The sequence below is a fragment of the Narcine bancroftii genome, unplaced genomic scaffold, assembly GCF_036971445.1.
Source record: "Narcine bancroftii isolate sNarBan1 unplaced genomic scaffold, sNarBan1.hap1 Scaffold_110, whole genome shotgun sequence".
Classification (NCBI taxonomy): domain Eukaryota; kingdom Metazoa; phylum Chordata; class Chondrichthyes; order Torpediniformes; family Narcinidae; genus Narcine; species Narcine bancroftii.
The window spans coordinates 451,692-462,711 of record NW_027211840.1 but is presented as its reverse complement, the minus strand read 5'-3'; the positions used below and the strand labels follow the sequence as shown (position 1 = coordinate 462,711).

General features: G+C 48.0%; 1 long non-coding RNA gene across 1 annotated transcript; it reads left to right on the top strand.

Moving 5' to 3' along the window:
• Nucleotides 1-869: 869 nt before the first annotated feature.
• LOC138750253 (uncharacterized) lies at nucleotides 870-7,197 on the top strand. The gene is made up of 4 exons (XR_011349200.1): nucleotides 870-1,037; nucleotides 2,163-2,352; nucleotides 2,956-3,036; nucleotides 5,921-7,197. It is a non-coding gene; the product is annotated as an uncharacterized lncRNA (long non-coding RNA).
• The last annotated feature ends 3,823 nt before the right edge of the window (nucleotides 7,198-11,020 follow it).

The window sequence follows — 11,020 nt, the reverse complement described above, 5'->3', positions numbered from 1 at the left end:
TGCAGGGTTGGGGAGCTTGGCAAGCATGCTGGCGGACCACGGCAACTGGTAGACTGGTCCAAGCTCCTGGATCCACATCTTGAGAAAATAGGTCACCACGTGTTGTCCCACTTCAAGAAGTTGGGGTTCCCAAAATTTAAGGGGAATCAGAGGGTGCCTTTTGGCTGCCAGTGTTTCTCCTGAGAAACCAATGTGAGATCATAGAAAGGAAAGATTTGCAGAGGGCCCAGGAAAATAAGGAGATAAAGGTGGTCCAGCAGCGCTGCTGTGCACTGCGGGAGCCAGCACAGACACCCCCAACCTGAGCCACTGATGTCGAGATGAGAGGGACAGAGGTAGCCAACAGGCATGCCTATCAAGGTCAGACTCCCCCCCCCCCACACCCGCAGTGAGTGAGTTTGTACTGGCCATGGAGCGATTAGCCGAGGCCATTTGCCAGGATTCAGGCATTAAAGGTTTCAGAACAGGCCAGGAAGAGCATGAAATCAATTTATTTGCAGAAGTTGTTCTGATATATCTGACAGACCCGACACACTCATTGCCCAAGTTGTGCTCCACCCTGGAGGACTATGGGGACATCTCTGGGTATAAGTTCTTTTGGGATATGTGCAAAATCATGTCACTTAGGAAGGGGGATTAGCGCCAATGTCAAGAAAATAGTCAACAAATGTGGCAGGAAAATGGGATCAAATATCTAGGAATTAGAATAGATAACAACGAGTAATTTAGACCAGCTGAATTATTCTCCCCTTGCTTGGGGAAATTGAGGAGGATTTAAATGGTTGGATGTCCCTACCCATTACACTAGTGGTGTCACAGAGAGGGGAGGTGTCACAGAGGGGGGAGATGATGACACAGAGGGGGTGATGATGTCACTGCATGGGGCAGCCATAGCTGAGTCGTGCATGGCACAGCAACACGAGAAAGATGCCTCTCCTAGAAGGGAATTCTGGCCCGCGTGTCGGAGTAGGACGCTGTCTCATCCCAGGGACCCTCTGATCAACAGGGTTGTGTTTGGAAGCACCCTGCACCCATGGGTGAGATAAAGAGCCTGTTACAGGCTCCCCTACTGGGACAGAGACTCCTCTGGCACCATCCTTCACCCAGTGTGGGCGGAGAGAATGGAGGCAGCATTTAATCCCTTCTCCCCATCCTGAGTGCAGGGCACTTTATGAGGCAGCTGGAGGGGACTGGGGAGGGGAGAACAATGGCATGTGAGGGGATACAGGGATGGGGTCTGTAGGAGTGGAGGGGAGAACGAAGGAACGGGGTTTAACCAGGGGCTAATGTCAAGGGTGATTGGATCAGAGGTAGGGGACATAGGGTTGAGCTGGGGGGATGGGGTGCGAGGGGACGGAAGGCACTGGGGAAACCATGGGGGTGGTGTTGGGTGGGGGATGAGAGTGTGGTAGAGGAATTGGGGCAGGGGAGAGTGTGAGGTGTCTGAGGGAGAAGAGAAGTTGTGAGGGGGATGGAAGGTAGACCTTTCAACAGAAATGGGACAGAGCTCCCCCTCCACCTGGATTGGGATCTGTCCACTGAGAGACAGGACCGCTCCTCCACCCGCCACCCCACCCCCCCGGTTACAAGATCCCTTCCACCCCTGCATACACCCCCACACCCCCCCAACCGGGATAGGATTCTTTCCCCCAGTGGACCTGGATCAAGGTGCTAGAAAGTGTTTCTGCTGCGGCGGACCCAGCAGAGTTGAACGGTGAAGAGTGGGGCTCTCTCCGCACCACCTGCTCCCTCAGGCAACGAGGTCTCACTTGCATCATGGAAGATCACGGTGTTACTGAGCTTCTGGGAATGTGGAGGGCTTCTGCTAAACCCGTGGTAGGGTTCAGAGTGGTTCATCTCCCCGGGGCGTGCTGAAGGTCAAGGATGACCCGATCCTTCCATGGAGGGAGGGTTGTAGACAAAGTGAATGGCTGCGGAACTGGCCTCAGTCTGAGGAGAGTGATCAAAGAGGGACCTGGGGTGGCAATATTTCTACTGAGAGGTTGGAACAAACCACCAGAGGATCAATTCTGACATTTAGGTGATCCTTGGAAGGGAGTTAGAGGGAGGGGTAGAGACTAACTTGGACAGCAAGGCTGGGTTGGGATAAATGACCTGTTGTGTACCCTCTGGGTGTGTAAATGCTGCTGCTTCTGCCCCAGAGGACATGGCAATAAGGTCACAACAGAGGTGGCCACACCGTGTCATGGACCCAACGTCTCCAAGGTGGTGTCCTGCACAGATGATAAAATCATCGACAATGGATCTTTCGGTGTGGTGTACCAGGCAAGGCTGGTGGACTCCGGAGAGCTGATTGCCATCAAGAATATCTTGCAGGACAAGAGATTCAAGGTGAGGGGGAGGAGCAGTTGTGTGGAAATAGAAAACCCTGATATTTAACTTTAGGGCCTACAGCACGTTCACAGGCCCTTGCGACACATGAGCCCGTTTCACACAATTACACCCAATTGACAAACACCCCAAACACATTTTTGAAGGGCGGGTGGAAAGTGGAGCATCTGACAGAGACCAAGGCAGCCATGGGGTTTGGAAACAGAGAAAGTCACACAAACCCACAGCAGCCCCCCCCCTCCCCACACACAACCCCCCACCCCCCCCACACACACACACACACACACACACACACACACACACACACACACCTGGCAAATATCAGAGATTTTCTGCAAATTCATTGTTTAGTAGAAGCTGGGAAAACAATCATAAAAACGGAAGTGATACTTCATTGAACCCCCTGACGAGTCCCCGCTCCAGCAACACAAAAAGTCCCCCCCACCGACTCTCGACGAGTCCCCCATTTCGGCCTCCCTTGGAGTTCACCACCTCTGACCTCTTGACGAATCTCCTCCCCGCCTCCCCCCTCAACTTGGACAAGTCGCCCCTCAGGGCCCCGACCCATCGCCCAGCCTTGCTGATGTTCCTCTCTCGCCATAGAACCGCAAACTGCAGATCGTGCGAAAGCTGGATCACACCATCATCGTCCCTCTTCTCAACTTCTACTCCTCTGTAGTCAAGGTAAGATCCACCTGCACCCACCCCACCCTCACTCCGATGCATATCATTTGCTGCTACCTTCCCCATTCCTTCAATCGATCTGTCTCGCTGCAGCCTCTCTGTTGCCTCCATCCTGCCCCTCTGACCAGTGCCGACTCCTTGACGCTGGCTGCCCTGCTCCTCACCCATTAACTCATGACCTCTTGCCATTTCAACTCCAGACAGCAGCAGGACCACAAGACAAGGTCGCCAAATTCGGCCACTCAGCCCCTCCAGTCTGTTTCCCCAATTCATTTCACGAATGTATTTTCCCCCAAAACTCACTTCCCCAGAACCTTTTCGTGCTCTTCCAAATCAACGCCTGCTCTGAATCCACATGTTCGACCCCAGCCAACACCTGGCTGCAAACATTTCTCATCTCGAAACGTCAATGGTTTATCTCTCCTGGTGAATCCTTGCCTCACGAGGGAGGGCGGTCAGAGCTGCACATTTTTACAGTCTCACCAGAAGCCGAATGATGGGTCAGCGGATGGGTCCACTACGGCCTGTTGACGCTCTGCTCGCTGAGCCCTTGGATTCATGCCATGTTGTGTTGAGCACTGGGGGCATCAGGCCTACAGAGAGCAGGAGGGGCTGGCACTCCTGTTGGGAGAGGTGCTGGATGTTGGTGGGTAAATCCAAAAGAAAGAGGAGGCTTATTTGAATCTGGGTCTGGACTATGTTCCCGAGACGGTTCACTGCATGGCCCAGCTCTTCAACAAGGCCAAGCAGCCCATTCCCATGATCTACATCAAGGTGGTTGTGGGTCTGGGTGGTCAAGTTGTCCACTGGGGCAAGCTTGGATGGTGGGGTTGGAGGATATGGAGGAGTTTACTGGCTGAGTCTCGCTGGGGACTGGATATCGATGAAGGGTGCATGAGTGTCTCAATGGGTATTGGTGAGGAGAGAAAGGTTAGTGAGGGGAGAGGGGTGGAGAGGATGATGAGGATGGATGTTGATTGGCAGGGAGGGGCCCTTCACCCACCTCCCCTTACCCTCAGGATCCAGACCTGGCCAGTGTGGAGGCAAAGTGGGTCATGTTATATTGTTGTGTTGCCAGATGTTTTAGTTGAGGAAGGATGGAAAATTACTTTCGGCGCCCTTATGATAGTTCACACCCCTCACACAGTCCGCAATATTCTCTTACAACGTGCTGGGAGATGGCTCACGGACCCTAGAATTTTAAAATATGAAACGATCCTAATGGATAAGGATGATTTGACCTTGCTCATGACTAAAACCCTTAACCCAGCAGCCTTCCTCATTGCTCCAAATTTGGACAATTCCACAAATGAATTAGAACATGAGTGCTTAGAAGTCATAGATCTACAAACCAAAATTAGGGAAGATCTAACTGATGTCCCTTTAAAAGAAGGTGAAAGGTGGTTTATTGACGGCTCTTCACGATGCATTGCAGGAACTCACGAAAGTGGGTATAGTGTAGTGGATGGGAAGCAAGGACTAGTGATTGAAGCCGGTCGCCTCCCTGGTCATTGGTCAGCGCAATCCTGTGAATTATACGCCCTATGTAGAGCACTCCACGGTTTAGAGAACAAAATAGACACTATCTACACTGACTCTAAGTACGCTTTTGGTGTAGTCCACACCTTTGGGAAGATCTGGAAAGAACGGGGAATGATAACTGGTAAAGGACAGAAGTTAGCCCATGAACACTTAATTGTCCAATCCCTAGATGCTCTGACGCTCCCGACTGAAATAGCCGTAGTACATGTCCGAGGACATCAAAGTGGTGACAGTCCTGAAGCTCACGGCAACAGACAGGCTGCACTTGCGGAAAAGATTCACATCCACCTATTACTGCCCAAACCACTAGAGATTAAAAAAAGCCCCATCTTTTTACGGGAAGAGGAGGTCTCAATGAAAGATCAGGGATTTCGCCAAACTGCCGACGGGTTGTGGTGGACAGCAGACGGACGTCAAGTCCTTAACAAAGCATTAGCCCGCCAAGTGGTAGATCAGCTACACCAACAGACACATTGGGGAACTCAGGCGCTTGTTGATGCCTTTCAACGATCCTTACACTGCTCCGGCATATATACAATTGCTAAACTCACTACTCGCGGTTGTCCGATCTGTCAGAGAATCAAAAAGAAATCTATGTGCCCTGTACTGCCTGGCGGTCGCGACATCGCAGTTAGCCCGTTTCAACGCATACAAGTTGATTTTACAGAACTTCCTAAAAGTGGTATTTACAAATACCTTCTAGTCATGGTAGATCATTTTACACGATGGGTTGAAGCTTTCCCCACCCCGAATGATCGAGCTATCACTGTAATCGGAATACTTATTGAATCTGTGATTCCAAGATATGGTCTGATTCAAACCATTGATTCAGACCGAGGAACACATTTTACCTCTCAGGTTCTCCAGGGTGTCTGCAAGAAACTGGGAATAGACTGGCAACTACATACCCCATGGCACCCCCAAAGTTCAGGTCGAGTTGAAAGAATGAATCAAACTTTGAAAAATCAACTCACTCGACTTCATGAAGAGACTGGCCTCTCCTGGATTAAATCTTTACCATTAGCCCTGCTTAGAATTCGCACAGCCCCTCGTAAAGACCTTGCAGTCTCACCATACGAAATAATGTTTGGACTTCCATTTATGGGATTCCACACTGATACCCCTATCCCTGAGGCTAATGATCAATACATTTCAAAATTTCTACAGGGTCTTTCTACTTCTATACACGACCTGAAACAGAAGGGATTATTAGCCCAAACTCCACCCCTGGAATTTCCTATCCATTCTATTAAACCTGGTCATTGGGTTTATGTCAAAGCATGGCAAGATAACCAACTGAAACCTGCCTGGGATGGTCCCTACTGTGTCCTTTTGATTTCAGACGCTGCCGTGCGAACAGGAGAAAAAGGCTGGACCCACATCCAACGGATTAAACCAGCTACCGAACCACAGGATCAAGACAGTCAAACTCAACCCTCCACCTGGCGTGCAGTGCCTCATCCTTCTGACCTGAAACTTACACTACGCTGTGAAAAAGTGCCGTAATGTTGTTTTTATTCTTTATTGTATTGTTTAATTGTTGCTTCTCCATTTCTGGGACATCACTTAATTACTCGCAATGTATTAAGTCCTCCTGGAATAGGGGCAGCAGAGGTCACAATTTTTTTCCTTTAGAGTTTAGACAAGGTGTAGATTTAGTTTTTAGCCATAGTAAGATATGTTTTAATAAGGGATTCCAATATGGACCAGGGGACCAGAACAGCTGTAGAGACCATCACTTAACTTGCCACATAGATATTAAAGGTATGAGTTCTAAACCTGTAGCACAAAGAGAGCGATATGACACAAACACACTGAATGTTAGTAACCAATGCACCTGTCAGAGAGAGAGAGAGAAGACGTTTGCTAATGTACACAGACAGGCTTCGACTCACAACTTCAATTCTACTCAGACTGTTACATACATCTCTAATCGTAATGCACAATTCTCCCCAGACTGGTCTTTTCTCAAACATCCTTTGGGTTCCGCCAGCATTTACAATCCTTACTACTGCATCGTTAAGGGAAGTTCCAGTTATAAACTGCAACAGCGGCTACAGATCGCTATCGCTCCTTGCCATCTGAAACATCTAATCAGACTCCATGCAGCCTTGGGCATTATCATCCAACACAACACAATGGCCCTGAGGTTACGGGCTGAAGATAAACAACGTTGACCAGACACACTTCAACAACACCGCCTGCCTCTCGATTACAGCTTCGCTGCTGAACGCAGCACTTGTGAAAGACTCCTTAAAGACACTACTCACAACGGGAAGGCGGTTAAGAACACTTCTTCAGGACATCAAAAAACTTTCCATGCCCAGGGACAGACTTTGCAACCTCGGTCCTCTGCGGGATGGAATGGACTTTTCACCGGTTACTGGAATCTGATACTCGCAACCCTTTTAACAGCTGGACTCATTACTCTCACCATCTTACTGCTTCCCTACATACGGACTTGTTCTTTCTTTGGCTTGGCTTCGCGGACGAAGATTTATGGAGGGGGTAAAAAAGTCCACGTCAGCTGCAGGCTCGTTTGTGGCTGACAAGTCCGATGCGGGACAGGCAGACACGATTGCAGCGGTTGCAGGGGAAAATTGGTTGGTTGGGGTTGGGTGTTGGGTTTTTCCTCCTTTGCCTTTTGTCAGTGAGGTGGGCTCTGCGGTCTTCTTCAAAGGAGGTTGCTGCCCGCCAAACTGTGAGGCGCCAAGATGCACGGTTTGAGGCGTTATCAGCCCACTGGCGGTGGTCAATGTGGCAGGCACCAAGAGATTTCTTTAGGCAGTCCTTGTACCTTTTCTTTGGTGCACCTCTGTCACGGTGGCCAGTGGAGAGCTCGCCATATAACATGATCTTGGGAAGGCGATGGTCCTCCATTCTGGAGACGTGACCCATCCAGCGCAGCTGGATCTTCAGCAGCGTGGACTCAATGCTGTCGACCTCTGCCATCTCGAGTACTTCGACGTTAGGGGTGTAAGCGCTCCAATGGATGTTGAGGATGGAGCGGAGACAACGCTGGTGGAAGGTTCTAGGAGCCGTAGGTGGTGCCGGTAGAGGACCCATGATTCGGAGCCGAACAGGAGTGTGGGTATGACAACGGCTCTGTATACGCTTATCTTTGTGAGGTTTTTCAGTTGGTTGTTTTTCCAGACTCTTTTGTGTAGTCTTCCAAAGGCGCTATTTGCCTTGGCGAGTCTGTTGTCTATCTCATTGTCGATCCTTGCATCTGATGAAATGGTGCAGCCGAGATAGGTAAACTGGTTGACCGTTTTGAGTTTTGTGTGCCCGATGGAGATGTGGGGGGGCTGGTAGTCATGGTGGGGAGCTGGCTGATGGAGGACCTCAGTTTTCTTCAGGCTGACTTCCAGGCCAAACATTTTGGCAGTTTCCGCAAAGCAGGACGTCAAGCGCTGAAGAGCTGGCTCTGAATGGGCAACTAAAGCGGCATTGTCTGCAAAGAGTAGTTCACAGACAAGTTTCTCTTGTGTCTTGGTGTGAGCTTGCAGGCGCTTAAGATTGAAGAGACTGCCATCCGTGCGGTACCGGATGTAAACAGCGTCTTCATTGTTGGGGTCTTTCATGGCTTGGTTCAGCATCATGCTGAAATACGGACTTGTACACATCGTTTAACTCATCAACCCTTTCGTCAGAACACTTACACCCAAAGGATGTACGATTCTCAACATCTTTCTGAGGACATGGAAACTGCTATCCGTTTATTGACCAGCTGGGAAAACCAACAAGTTCCACTTTACCGCATCAGTAATACAGATCTAAAAGAAAACGGAGGATTGTGAGAGTCCAGTAACACTGAGATCAGTAACACTGATCATTGTGTGAGATCACTATTACTGATCTAAAAGAAAAGTGAGGATTGTGAGAGATGAGAAAAACTGACATTGTAATATGAACATGAAGAAATGAAGAAAATAAAATTGATACATAAGTAAATGAATGAAGCCAGTGCAAACAACATGAGACATGGATATTAGAAGGCAGGAAGCTGACACTGTCTGAGTAAGATAAGAATCTCCTACACCAGCAAGTTCACTGAATGAAGGAGAGAAGGACAGACAACTGAGAATAGAAGTAGAGTTAGTCTGAACGAGATAAGGGTCGCCAAGCCCCAGATAGAATTAGCAAGGCTTGCATAAATAATTAGAAGACCTTAGACAGTATTAGCAAGTTATACATCTATAATTAGTAAGCCATACAACAGATTTTTCAAGTATGCATATTTAACTAGTAAACCCTAGACAAGATTAACGAACCCTGCAGATGAAGGGACTGTAGCCCTGAGAGTCGGGAAGGTGTGAATGGGGACAAGGGCTAGGATGTGAATAAGGACAATGGGAATAATGGCATAAGAAGACACCGACAGGATACCCCCGGTCCTCCAAGTCTACTGAAACTGCACGTAGGCAGGAAGGATTGCCTCTGCCAAACCCATCCAGGGGGCAGAAGAATGTAAGGGGGAGGGTATTCTGATACTGAAATTTACTGTATAAAAGTTGGGTGAGCCCCAGTGTATGTGTGTATTCCCAGGGTAAGGGGAAGCACCCAACTTTGCATTGTTGTTGGAATAAATGTTCTTTGTTCTCAATATTTGTCTCGAGCAATTTCTTTAAAGGTACTTCTATTTCTAACAGGACCTACTCTGGATTTCACCAATCTTTTCCTCTTGACATATCTATAAAAGCTTTTGCAGTTGGTTTTTATGTTTGCCGCAAGCTTACTCTCGTAATTTATTTTTGCCCTCTTGATTAATCCCTTTGTCCCCCTTTGCTGCATCTTGAACTGTTCCCAGTCTTCGGATTTGGTACTTATTTGGCCAATTGATATGCTCTCTCTTTGGACATAATGCTGTCTCTAATTTCCCTTGTTATACACGGTTGAGTCACCTTTTTTGGTATATTTTTATGCCAAACTGGTATAAACGATTTCTGCAATTCTTCCATTAGATCTGTGAATGCTTTCCATTGTCTATCCACCGTCAACCCCCCCCCCCCCCCATAAACACCACCCAATCAATCTTACTCAACTCCCATCACATACCATCATAATCCCCTTTATTTAAATTCAGGACCTTAGTCTCGGTTTTAATTTCTTCACTCTCCATGTCGAGTGTGAATTCGATCATATTGTGATCGCTCCTACCCAAAGGACCTCGTACGACAAGATTGCTGATTAGCCCCTTTTCATTGCGTAATACCCAGTCTAAAATGGCCTGCTCCCGAGCTGGTTCCTCGACATATTGGTCTAGATAACTGTCCCGTAAACATTCAAGGAACTCCTCCTCCTCAGTATTTTTACAGATTTGGCTAGTCCAATCAATATGTAAATTAAAGTCTCCGACAGCTGTTCCCTTATCTAATTTCTCTTTTTATGCCTTCCCTCACCTCTACATTACTATTTGGAGGCCTATATACCACCCCCACTAACGTTTTCCGCCCCTTGCTATTCCTCAGTTCTACCCATATAGATTCAGTATCTTCCGAGTTAATATCCTTTCTGTCAATCGTGTCGGTCCCTTCTCTCACCATCAATGCTACCCCACCCCCTTTTCTTTCTTGCCGATCCCTCCTAAATATCGTATACCCTGGGATGTTGAGTTTCCAGGCTTGCCCACCTTGCAGCCATGTTTCTGTAATCCCAATCAAATCATATTTGTTTGTCTCAATTTCCACAGCCAATTTATCTACCTTGTTCCGAATGCTTCTTGCATTAAGATATAAAGCCTTCAAATGTGCTTTTTTTACCTTCCCTGCTCTATCTGATTTTTTTACTTTCGCTGCCCAACCTAACTTTTCCTATTTTATCTTTCCTGTCCTTTGCACTATCAAATTAGTTTAAACCGCATCCGACGGCTGTACCAAACCTAGCTGCCAATATATTGACCCCTTTTTGGTCTAGGTGTAACCCATCCTTCTTGTAAAGGTCATGACTTCCCCAAAAGAGATCCCAATGATCCAAGAAGCCAAAACCCTGTCTTTTACACCAGCCCCTCAGCCACACATTCATTTGTCTTAACCTTCCATTTTTGTCCTCAGTTGCACTTGGCACAGGTAGCAATCCAGAGATCACCACCCTGGCGGTCCTTTTTCTTAGCTTCTGTCCCAGCTCGCTGTAATCCTTTTTTAGTACCTCCTCCCTCTTTTTATCTATGTCATTGGTACCCAATGAGGCATATACCAAGACATCAGGCTGCTCACAGTCTCCTTTCAGAATACTCTGGACCCGATTTGAGATATTCCCGTACCCTTGCACCAGGGAGGCAGCATGCCATGCGGGTATACCTATCTGGCTCACAGAATCTCTTGTCTGTACCTCTGACAATGGAGTCCCCAATGACCACTGCATTCCTCCTCACCTTTTATCACCTTGATCCTGAATGTTGAATGTGTAAGTTCATGTAATTTCCCCGTCTCTGTCGGTTTCT